We start from the raw sequence: 12,852 nt of genomic DNA, 5'->3' as shown, positions 1-12,852 counted from the left end.
TTAAGTTTAAATATTAATATCTACAGTAAGAGTTTAGAGTTAAAAGTGACATTTTTATTACATTATTCAGCTTTACCAGCAAAATACATACGATTCATGAAATATGAATAGGATCTTTACCATTAAAACGTATTGAAAACTTTTTCACTGAGTCAGGGGAAGGAAGTAACATTAAAGCATATAGATATTACCATTCATGTTAATCCATTTGTCTTTACATTTGTTCACTAACGATTTTAAAAGCTTTTATAAATATGATTACCAACGTTATAAAATAAAATGAGATGATGTTAAAATTAAAGTGAATATAAAAACAAATACATGAAACATTCACATTATTGTGCGACTACTATCTTTATTTTCCTTGATTGATTCTTCCTGATATCTGAAACTTTTTTCATCTACTTCAGTCCCTATCAGGGGTCTGTCTAGGTTTTTCTGAGAGGTACCTATTATGCGAAAATTTAGACATAATTTGTGAAAAATTAAAAATTATATTGAAAAATCAACACAAAAAAATGGATTTTTCGTTTCTTAAGGGATACAAAAATAAAAGTATTTTGTGAAACTATCGTTTTTCGTAAAGTTGGATTTGTGAAACTACCATTTTTCCTAAAGTTGAATTTGTGAAGGTACCGCTAAACGGTAGTAAATTAGGCCTGGGCAGACCCCTGACTATGCTCTTCATTTATCTTTGATTTTTAACTTTCCTCGTTTCTTTAAACGACCATAATTTGGCTTTCGATGAAAATTTTGAAAATAAGTCAGTTTCCACAAACATTGTTTTGGTAATTTTAAAAAGTCATTTTATAAAGATAGTTATTTATGGAGAAAAGTTATTTTATAGAGAGCTTTTATGGAGGTACACAAAAAAGGCTGTGGTTACAAAACCTTAATTTGATAAACATATACTCACCAAATTTCCTTTTTTCTGAAGCAAATCAGCTACTTGAATCACAAATAAATACTTCACACACCATCAGTTCAATAGTTCTTAGATTCATTTACGAACCGAAATTCATAAACTGTTTCGTGTTTCAAGAAGGTGTGGATTGCGTTCAATCAACTTAAAAAATTAAAGGTAAAATGCAGTAAAGTTCACCGAAAAGATTTCAGACTCTGTGAGATACCATCAATGTCTCTAACGATACTACCTAAACTAAGTGTCACCTATATCTACATAGATGTAGATACCAATGGTTTAAAGTTTCATTTTGATTTGTGCTGTCCTCTCACTCGATGACACCACATCAGCTCTTATAATGATCATGTTTATTTATATATGCTGATTAAGATTCTCTACATCTTCAGTATTGTAGAATCATATAGTAGAATACAGATATAATATGATGATATACTTGGGGATGATATATCGCAACATGTTCTTTTATGGTTTTAGTTCATATTTATTTCCACTTCATTTCGGTCATTTTCAGGTAAAGCTTTTTGATGTTTTTAAACATATATATTTCAGTTGCTCAGATGTAACTTTTCACCTGAAATAAAAAAAGAATATGATTAAGAAAATTAGGAACTTGAAATACCAAGCAAAAAATATGTCATTAGAATATTCCAAGATAAATGGAAATCAAATAAATTCTACGTAATGCAGATGCACATGCAAAAAAAGTTGCTTTTTTTCTCGTTTGCATAGATTTATCCAAAACTTATTCAATTTTATCATTTGATAGCTTCATATCCTGTCAATTATGCTTTTAAATTTTCGTGTATTTTTATATTTTTATGAATAAAAAAGTAACTGCTTCATTTTTAAGTTGGGTTATGCCATTAAATTGTTAATGTTTAACGACAAAAAAAACCCCTGAGATTTTAGTTTTTTCCTTGCTTTTTTTCAGCTGTAAAATATGTCCAGAAATGACAACGTCTCGCTAATAAAATGTTTTGTTCGAAAAAAAGTGCGAAAAATATATTGAGTTTTTTTTCCCACTTTTCTATTTAAAAAAATAACAGCAATCTGTAAATGGAATATCTTTTTAAAGTATTGTATTTTTTGTCATCTCTTTCTTATCGCTACAATTTTGCATTAACGATAAGAAATGTCGATCGAAACTGTATTGTATAGAAAAGTCACGATATTCACACATTTTCACAAATACTGAATAGGTTTTTTTAATAAAAATACCAACAACTGATAAGATAAGTATAAGAGTTTTTTAAGAAATCATTTGAATACTTTTTATAGGATACATAACATTAAGAAAAACATTAAAATTGTAACTCCTAAAAGAAATCTTAAACAAGAATCGAATCTTTAAGTTATAAACGTACGCAGCATTATACGTTAATTTCGCTATTCCGTTCATGTTAACACACTCTTATTAAGAATTAAGCTACGATTCTTTTTCATAAAGTTAGTTTTAATAAAATAGTTATGTTTCATTTGATAATTAGTTTATTTTGTAGTAGGTTTGAATAAAATAATTATCAAATAACACATAAATGACCATTTTTTATCACCTCAATAGCACTTAGTATCACTTAATACATTGAGCGACATCTATTTCAACCTATGGATTATCAGGTGATGTCAAAATGGCCACAACTTGATACTTCCATTAAAGAAATATTGATGGTGATTTTTAAATTAGTTACATTTATATATTAGGTCAAAATGAAAATTCTATTTTCGAAGGAACACTCCCAATGTATACATCAAATGTACCGCTAAGTTCTGTCTGAAACTACAAGTTTGAATATGTGCCGACTGGACTGTGCAGTGGCTAGGGAGCTGACCTCCCATCAAGAAGGTCCTAGGTTCGAATCCCAGTGAAGGCATAGACGTTTTGCTCTTACTGTGGGAGCAACTTTGGCTCACCAATTTTAGTGTCCCTGTAAGAGTGGCCAACAAATCTGCCCTACTGATAACTGAATGACTAGTGTGAATCGGGTGGGCATTGGAAAAAAAGTTGAATCTTGGGAAAGTTGAAGTCGGGCCTCATATATGAAGTGACTCTTTTATTTGGAACATTATCATTGAGTTAATGGGTAAATACTCTACCACTTAAAAAAAGCCACTTTGTTAGAGTTAAAGGGTAAATACTCGTTTAAGAAAGTACCATTTCAATCACTGTTAAAGTAAGCGTGTACTTTCGTTCTCATAACTTTCCGGTAGACCTAAAATTTTGAAATTAAAGTTTCTTGTTCAACAGAGGGTGTTTAAGGTTAGGAAATACTCAAAATCGTAATTTCCAGCTATTTGTTAAATAAATTTAAATTCAAACTGAACCACGCTCTTGCTGCATAGGTTGATGTTAAAGAGTTGCTTTGGTATGAATTCAAACAGACGGATCTTATATTCCTAGATGCTGGATATTGGCGGTATCTCAAAGATATTTAACTACTGGAATGTCAATTTTCTAGTGGTACTTGAGTTTATGTTTAAATGTATTTTTTTTTAATCATTTGAACTTATTTCCCACACCACTATTTATAAATGATTTAAAAGTCATACCTGCCAACTCTTCCGGAAGATTTTATTTTCATATTTAAAGTGGTAGTAATTATATACTATTTTTTCTTTTATAATCTTAATTTTTAAATGATATTGATCACCACAATTCGTACAAAAATTAAGCACATATATTAATATGCGTTACTATCATGGTTGTCAACTTAAGTTTGCTCATATACAACGTATTTGTTTGCTTAAAATTGAAGTTTTAATTCCATTTTAATACCACTGGGAAAACTGATAATGGAAGGGATTAAAAGTTGGCAGGTATGAAAAGTTCATAACAAACGCTACTTTATTCTGGTGAGGCTATAAAATTTTTGGCATAGTTGACAAATATTTTTAAACTGCAAAACATTTTATAGAGTGGTAGATAATTAAATTCTGAAGCTTTCAGAATTTTTGGTAACAATAACTACGTATTAAAATCTTCACCACGAGAGGACCCCGGAACGAAGTGGCTTTTCGCTTAAACTTTTGTACGATTTTCTCCTAGTGGTGTGGAAAATAACTTTAGATAAAGCAAATTACAAAGCAAAAGTAATTTACAAAGCAAACAATGATAAATTAAAACATTAACTTAGCTACCACTTGAAGAAATTTTTAAATGAAGCGTGGAAACTTGGAAGTCCTGTGTTCATACAAGATTTTACAGCTTTAATTTTTTCACATTTATTAAAAACCTATAAAACACTACGCGTCTGCTTTTTCTTCTGACTTGCAATTGCTATTCTAGATATTTTACATACATGACATAATATGATTTAAAGTATAAGATATAGGGATTAAAATTATAAGACATATAATGTTTAAAAATATAAGATATAATAATTAAAATATGATAAAATGTAATGATTAAAATATGATAAATGTTATGATTAAAATATGATAAAATGTAATGATTAAAAAATAATGTTTGAAGGTAATGTGGTATAAGTTTAATCGAAACAGAATTTCAGAATATTTACATGCAAGAAAAACCTTCAAACTACGTAACCCGGATAGTCTTATAAGTAGAATAACCACGTTTCAATCGGAATACTTCTATGACAAACTTGCTCATTTTAATAAGTTCCAATGTGTGAACATATTTCAATCTTATACACTGCCCCACAATAATGGAAGAGATACTTTCAGTTATTGACATTTTTTTAAAATTTTTCAAGAAATACTCAAATGATAATTCTGTAACTTTAGAGTCGTTCAGTTCATGCGATTTTTCATACTTAGCAATAAGGTTTTAAGCTTTCAGTGGCACTGCAATAAAGGTGCACTACAATAACTGCAATAAAGTTGCGCTTCGTATGATACTTTGAAATTTTGACATTCAGTGGTAAAAAAAAATATACTGAAAATGAAAAATATTGTATTAAAAATAATTTGAATTTCGTTAAAACTAGAAAAATATTTTTACAAATCGGCGCAAGTTGGCTTTTCGTATTAATACCTGATTATGAAGAACGTCAGAGTAGGACACACCAAGTAATGATCCTTAGGGAAAATAAAAAACACCAGCGTTCGGAATACCGGACATGGTCATTTTGAGCGACTGACCTTTATCTTCAAAAAACCATTGTAAAAAATACTGAGCTAGTCAATCACATGCTATAATCTAATTCTACTTACGCTCTACCTGAAAATCTAGTTCTTTTCACACTTTATTTGAAATTATATTGTCATTTTCAACAGCATTTAGATTTCATTCTTTTAAATTTGTAATAACATAAAACTTCTAAAAACTCAAACCTTTTTCGAAATTTTGAAAAGTTAAAAAAAAAAAAACTATAAAACTTTCTTAAGCAATAAAAACTACCTAGTTTTACATTAATTACAGTAGTTAAGTTTTTATTGCAATCACTGATAACTCTTAAGAAAATTGGCATTACTTTCTTAGAAAAGTAAAATGTAACGGGGTAACTAATCATGAAGTTACTGACGGTTCCATATATATCCTACGTACATATCACCCACGGACAGTAAAATCCAATTGTTTAAAAGCAATCTAGTTCTATTCAAATAAACTTGTTTTTCCAATTATGACTGAAAATTATACCGAATTCGATATATATTCTAGGAAATAAAAAAAAAATGGAAACTCGAGAAACGGAATTCGATTAGAGAACATTCTGAACAAACTAATTACCATCCTTCCTAAAGTATCTGAAATAAATTTTTCGCTTCATTCTTCGCATTTGGAAACTACCTCGAACGCGAATCGATCTCAGTTTTCATCAGCAATTAAATACTTTCAACAAGTTGGAACAGTTATGATGGAACATTTTTCTGAAAAATAACTCAGAAGGATTTATCGAATATTCGAAAGGATTTCATTAGGAAATCACTAGAATTCCAAATTCATTTGATTGTTAAATACTTTTGACAGGCAGAAGCCTAATTTATTAAAAGTGTATTCTCTTATTGAGAATTTGTCGAAAATGTCAGATTAAATCATGGCGTTCATTTCTGAAGATGAATAAATCATTTGGGATTATTTAGAGATTCGAACTTCTAAATTCTTGAAGACTCTTTACAGATGAAACGCTGACGAAAAACCAATGATAGAAACAAAAAAATTCGATATCTAGATTTTTATATATTTGATATCTTTGTATGGCGAGCTATATATTTCACAAATAAATTCTATTTTAGTAATCACAGAGATGCCAACTGCTCCGGACACGCCAAAATAATTTAAAAGTTGGTAAATAACTTCAAAGTAAACTTTGCAAATATTTGACAATTTTGCTTGCTTTTTAAAAGGTTTAACACGACCTAATATAATAAAGTGGTGAATTATATAACTCTAAGAATTATTTAGAAATAGTGGTGGATAAAAATCTAATAAATTGAATTTATTAAAACAAGGATCCCAATTAATAAACTACCACTTGAAAATATTCATTCGCTGTCCGGAGCAAGTTGACATCTCTGTATTCGTAGCATTAGCAATAGTAAGAAAACAGTTGTCAAGCCATTTTTCTCAGAATCAATTACGTTGTTATTTCAATTGCAAGTCAGAGTATGTATCACTAATTACCCAATATATGCATTAATACCAGAAGGAATTATATCTTATTTCTAGATCTTACTTTAAAGTAATAGTTCACTGCTATACTACTAATAGTTAGCATGAACTAGAAGAAATGCTAGATGAATACTCTTTACAGTTCGTAACGAATATTGAATTAAATATTTACATTATATTATAAAAAGAGGACTGGTAGCCATATATTACACTTTATTCATAATACAGGAATGCAACAGGTGTCTAAAATTGTTAAAAAGTGGTAGAAGCTTAATTATTTTTTAATTTACTTAATCTGTTTAATTATTCAACATGTCTATCAAGTGAAATCATTCTTTTCATTCACTTTCTACAGTAAACTAAAAGAAATATGCTTGAAAAATTTGCTAGTTTTAAAATCTTTTAATAGACTTTTGCATTTTATTAGTCATCACTTCTTTTTATTTCAGTCACCCGTGACATCCGTAATTGGAATAAATAGGAGGTAAATGGATTGGACTAAATTATGGAAACACTTCGATACTAACTCAAGGTAAACAATATTTCCTTTGACACAAAAATATTTTCAAAAATCAATTTTATACTTGAATTATGTTTATTTAAGTTCTATTTATATCAAAATTGTATTATTTTATCAATTTTATAAAGTAATATTTCATTCATGACTGTTTTTATCGCAGGACTATTTTTTTGACGTTCACTAGTGTTGCGCGACTGCTCGTGAGGGTAAAGAGGTCAATCTGAGATTCATTCGCTTTTGCTGACACGTAGATAAAAGGTGGTGGAGCATGACTGATAAAAAAAGCTGAATGAAAGTGGCGAACAAATTTTGGCTGGAGCCATCAAATACGACAACGGACTGCCAATCCAAGTCCTTCAACTGCTAGTATGAAGAAAGATTCCTGTTGGTAAGAGAACCTGTATCTACGAATTAATGCTGTGCTGACAAATTTATTCCTGCAGTTTTGCCGAAGGGAAGGAGGAATTAAAGTGTTGGTGTGCTTAATATTAAAAAAGATGCTGCTCCACATGTTCCAGCTGCAATACAAAAATGAAGCGGTGGAGGAGTTTCTGTGTGCTGCATATAAGAAAATGAAGTGTTGACCCACGAGTTCTGGCTGCAGTATCGGTGAGCATTCAAAAGAGTTAGTCAAAAATTCAGTTTCGAAGTTTAAACTCTAAGTTCAATTTAAGATAGATGTAAAGAATACTATGCCTATGTTTTTAAATGCTTTTACTAGATAGACAGAATAATGTGCCGTTTATTTTTAATTGCTTTTACTAGATATATAGAGTAATGTGCCATTTATTTTTAATTGCTTTTACTGTAAATATAATTTCTTGCAGCTCAATTAATTTTGACCCTTTAAGTACCTGATAAATTGCATGTATGTATGTAATGTCAGGATAATAGTATACTTACCAACTCTTCCGGATTTTCCGGAAGATTTTATTTTTATATTTAAAGTGGTAGCAATACTCAGGTTATTCCAATTAACTTTTCGAATTATAATAATTATAGATGAGTCTAACCACCACTACATATAAATAATTACAATAAGTATATAAAAGCATAATAATCCATACGCAAGCAAATTTCAACGGGATCAAAATATAAATATATTTTTGAATTAGATTGATTTTCGGTTATTGTTTTACAACCACTCTAGAAATCCATTCTCGGAAGGAGTGAAAGTTGGCAGGTATGTAATAGCATTTGGAAATGATTTAGATTTTTTTTGTTGGAAAACTGAGTATCAATAAACTTGTTTGTAAATGTTTAATTTTGTAAGTAATTTCTTGATTGTTTCTTTTTTATTCAAATCTGGGAAAAACTGTTGCCAAATCTTCTAGATTGAATAATATTTAACGAAAACCTAAATTTTAGAGGTAACAGCGCAGCTACCAATTTTATCTTCTTTACCCTATTTATCGACACCCTGAGAACGCATATATGACTCGCCCGTCTCGAAGAGGTTAAAATCATTTTTGAATTTTCACTGAAACCCGCACAGAAAGTCAATCGTGAAAGACATAAAAATGCGAGTTAGGACTATTGCAACTTTATATTCTCTAGAGATTTCAAATGTTTCATAGGGATTAAAGAAAACTAATTTAAAACTTAAGAAAGAATCTTATGAAACAAGACAATTTCCGGATTTTCCCCCCTTCCTTTCTATCTACAGGCTTACCACGGTCCTTGAAAAAATTTAGTAGTGGAAATAAATTAATGTTAAAGTTCGAACATATTTCTTATTTTTTAATACCATTTTGTCGCCAAGTGCATACCTGCCAACTTTCACTCTTTCCGAGAATGGATTTTCAGAGTGGTTGTAAAACAATAAACGATCTGACTCAACAATATATTTATATTTTGATCCCGTTGTAATTCGCTTGTGCAATAATTATTATGCTTTTATATATTTATTATAATTATTTATATGTAGTGGTGGTCAAACTCATTTGTAATTATCATTATAATTCAAAAAGTTAATTAGAATAAACTGAGTATTGCTACCACTTTAAATATGAAAATAAAATCTTCCGGAAAATCCGGAAAATCCGGTTCAAAAGCTCAAATTTTCAGGCATATATACTTTCTTTGGAAAACAATATTTAGTGGTGGTTACACAGAAATTAAATGTTCGACATTAGATTAATTATCGTTACCGCTTTTTAAAATTTAAAAGGCCTGCGGGAATCCTGTACCAATTTCTTCACTTTTCTGGAGTATAAATCTGAGTTGCTTTTTTCCTTTACGGAATGAAAGTAAGAGAAAACAAACGAGGAAATGGACCCTCAGATTAGTTTCAGAATTTATTTACACCATCTTGGCTGGGCCGTTATGGGTCTTAGACAAAAGGAGAGAAAAAGAGGATTTTTTAAAAAAGTTTTAATGATGACATTTCAAGAAAAGTCCTAAGGTTGGCAGTTTTAGGATTAAACCTAATTTGAAATGAATTGTTCCATCACCTGCTGTTTCACCTTTTGTTTGGAAACCTTAATCTTTTTTCCCTTTTTACTATTCTATAACTAGTAGTAGGTGAGTTTCGATAATGATAAAATGCAGTTACTAAGAGAAGAAAATCTCCTCTTTAAAAGTGTTTTTATTATACTTTCTCTAAGGAAAAATTGTAGGAAAATTGTTGTAGAAAAATTACATTTATCTATTTTCTAAAAAATTTATTTTATCATGTAGAGCTATCTACTTTCACGCTTTTTTTGGAGAAAACCTTTTTTTAAAAGAAAAAAAATCAGTAAATGAATTTTTGTTTTTATGGGAGAAATTTTGCTTGTGTCAAATTATTTCCAATACACTTTCACTTTAATAGAAAAAAAAATCTTTTACAAAAGAATTAAAAGCCGGTAGATATGATTGACTCTTACGGTCCGGAAAATTAAAATATTAAACATCCTATTGAAAAAAAATAATTTTCCTCTTAATTTAAACCTTAAAAGTCATCTTAAATGTGGGATATTTAAATTAAGGCATATTATGTGAAACTTTAATATTGTTAACCGCTTTCGCAAAATTCATCGTATTTTTGAACCCTTTATTAAATGAAAGGAATTGAAGCAAAACATTATAATATATAAAATCCGATGCAGTATTTCCGGTTTGAACCATTAGATATATAAAGCTATTTCCTTCGAAAGGATACATCCCTTTTTAGCAGCCATTATTCTTCAAGCAACGAAGGAATAAAATACATTTATTTGATTAGAAAGGACTATTTACGGGAGCAGTTGCTTCAGTGGTAAACTGATTGGATTTTATAAATTGATGTTTATAATATTTATTCTAATAATAAATAATGATAGTCTATTAACCCTACAACCGCGTAGTAAAGGTTAGAAAGCGAAAGGTTTGAAGTCATTCCAATAAATGGTTAATTAATTGTAAATAATTGATATACTAATTATGGTACTGTTTAAAGTAGTCTGAAAATTTCCTGATGGTCATTAATATATTAAGTCAACAGCATTTTAAGTAGTCAACAATCAGCATTTTAAACAAGCAGTATCCACATACGTCAAGACAGATCTTTGTAGTTACATAATACACTGTTAAAATGATCAGTTACATAATACACTGTTAAATAAATTAACATAATTGTATTCTAATAATTTGCACTTGATGTCAAATCTATAAAAATAATTTTATTTTTTCTCTTTTCACAATAAAACCAGAGCATCGGAATTTTATATTTTGTTTCCGTTAAGCTTCGGGATAAATTACAGTATTCATACCAATTTACCTGCCAATTTAAATAACAACTAAAAAGTATTTAAAGAATCGTGATTTACTTCTTTTACAAAAATTTCTAATATTTTTGAGGTTCATATGAGGTTGTTTTGATGTGTCAAAATTGTTTTAAGGTTCATTCGAAGTTGATTTTAAAAAAAAACCTTAAAAGATCAACCTCCCGAAGTGTATGAAGTTGTTTTCAGGTTGATGGAAATTTACTTTAGAGCAACCAGCTTAGTTTTTGAGGTGCGCGGATTATTGTTTCTACACTTCAAGCAAATACGTTTATTATAGGTGCGAATAACTTCACCCGATCTAAATCATTACCTTCTACATCAAATAGCCTCTACACGGTCTTTTATAAGTAGCCAAATCAGTGAATGTAATTTAAACATTCTTTAACCTTTTCGCGCCGACTGTCACAAAAACGTGCCAGCATAAAACCGTATCAATCAGGGTAAAAAGATAAAACTGGTAATCAAAGTAGTTCTTTAGCAGTTTATTTGTGGGCGGAGTTATAATTGTTTGATTTATTTAATTCACCATTACTTTGTTCAAAATAAAACAATTTAGTTATACTTTGAATTAACATTGATTATATATATGATTAAAATAACAATAATTAAAGTAAAAGCAAAGTAAGTCTGTCAAATTAGAAACGATTGCATTTAAGTTACCGTTTTTTATTTAATTACAACTTGATTCTGATTTTGTACGAATGCTTTTATGAATCACCCGTCCCCAAGGGGTTAATGAAAATAATACCACATTTTATAAAATTTCTATTCTTGACCTAAAATGGGTTCAAAAGTGAATCAGTTGTGATGGGCAAGAGTCTAAATTCTTTTTTAAAAGTAATTGAGAGAAATATTTATGATATATATGTATAATTGAGACTTGAATCTGAAGTGTTTTTTTTTCTTCCAATGGCCACACGGAGAATGACATTTCGTCATTCAGACATCGTCATACAGTTCGATTCGAGAGAACGATTCGAAGACATATTCGACAAAAAGACAATATTTTTTTTTAAAATTATCTAGTTATCATTCAAATACTCTTCCTCTTTCAAATCGTTTATTTATCCTTCAATTTCTAATTGATATTGATAAATAACTATCAATTGTATACTCTCTGGGTACGTCTCTTGCCTAATTTTTTGTGAATAAAATCTTGCTATACAGTCAAAGTTTTCTGATTTCAAATGCATCTTCATTAATTATTTTAGGCACAGGGAAGGATTTGATTCTCTTAACGAAGAAACAGAGGCCAACCTAGTTATTCAACAGCCGTCCAGAAAACTCTGAAAGACACCATGAAAACAAACACAAAGAGGAGAGGCTATTCAATTTCGGTGAGTCTTTATACCTAGAATCTGGTGCATAGAAGGTGCTGTATAATAAAGCTTTCGTAATTTCTAGACCCATTTGTGGATAACTTCCTTTTCACTCATTTGTACCTTTTAGAAAGACGGTTCGTTCGCACTTAAAAGATATAAGTGGAACCACAAGTGTTGCATTGTTAAGATTTATTTTATCGAAACATTATTATTCTATCCATCATATTATACGCATAATATAAAAACACACACGCATATTGGTATTTAAATTATGCCGTAGTGCTTCTTTAAATTTAAAGTTGTAAGTAGTAAAAATAAGTATTTGCATTAAACTGACTAGCGTCCTAAAAAAATTTAAAAAATCGGTAATAAAATTCACTGCTTTACCATGACAAGTTAAGTGTTAGAAAACAGAAATCGTTAGTAGAGATTATTTAACAGAAATATTTTTTTAAAAATAATTCAGATGGTAATAAAAGTGAGTTTTTGATTTTCTTTTTAAAATTTTTTTGTAGTTTCCTTGGAATATCGATAAACTTAACTTACAATGTATCAACAAATTCGTTATACCACATCATATATTTTTATTTATAAAAACCGGAAAAAAAAGATATAATCTTTTCATCAGCCCACGCGATTATATCTGCAAAAAAGAGTGCTTTCTGATATTGTATTAATATAGCCAAAGCAAAATATATTAATACAATAGTGTGAGGAGCACTCAAAAAAATTTTTTTACAAAAATTGCATATATATATATATATATA

The 12,852-nt window shown here is 29.3% G+C and overlaps 1 protein-coding gene across 1 annotated transcript in view; it reads right to left on the bottom strand.

Annotated features, from left to right (window-relative positions):
- The window catches only part of LOC107447924 (uncharacterized), a 152,654-nt gene that overhangs the window by 28,387 nt on the left and 111,415 nt on the right, over positions 1-12,852 (bottom strand). The window contains exon 3 of the mRNA XM_043047865.2: positions 917-1,496. The gene's annotated coding sequence lies outside the window, so the exon portion shown is untranslated. The remainder of the gene's footprint in view (positions 1-916; positions 1,497-12,852) is intronic.

This window comes from Parasteatoda tepidariorum, chromosome 6 (assembly GCF_043381705.1).
Source record: "Parasteatoda tepidariorum isolate YZ-2023 chromosome 6, CAS_Ptep_4.0, whole genome shotgun sequence".
Lineage (NCBI taxonomy): Eukaryota > Metazoa > Arthropoda > Arachnida > Araneae > Theridiidae > Parasteatoda > Parasteatoda tepidariorum.
The sequence above is the reverse complement of the archived record's forward strand: the minus strand, read 5'-3'. Positions and strand labels throughout refer to the sequence as shown.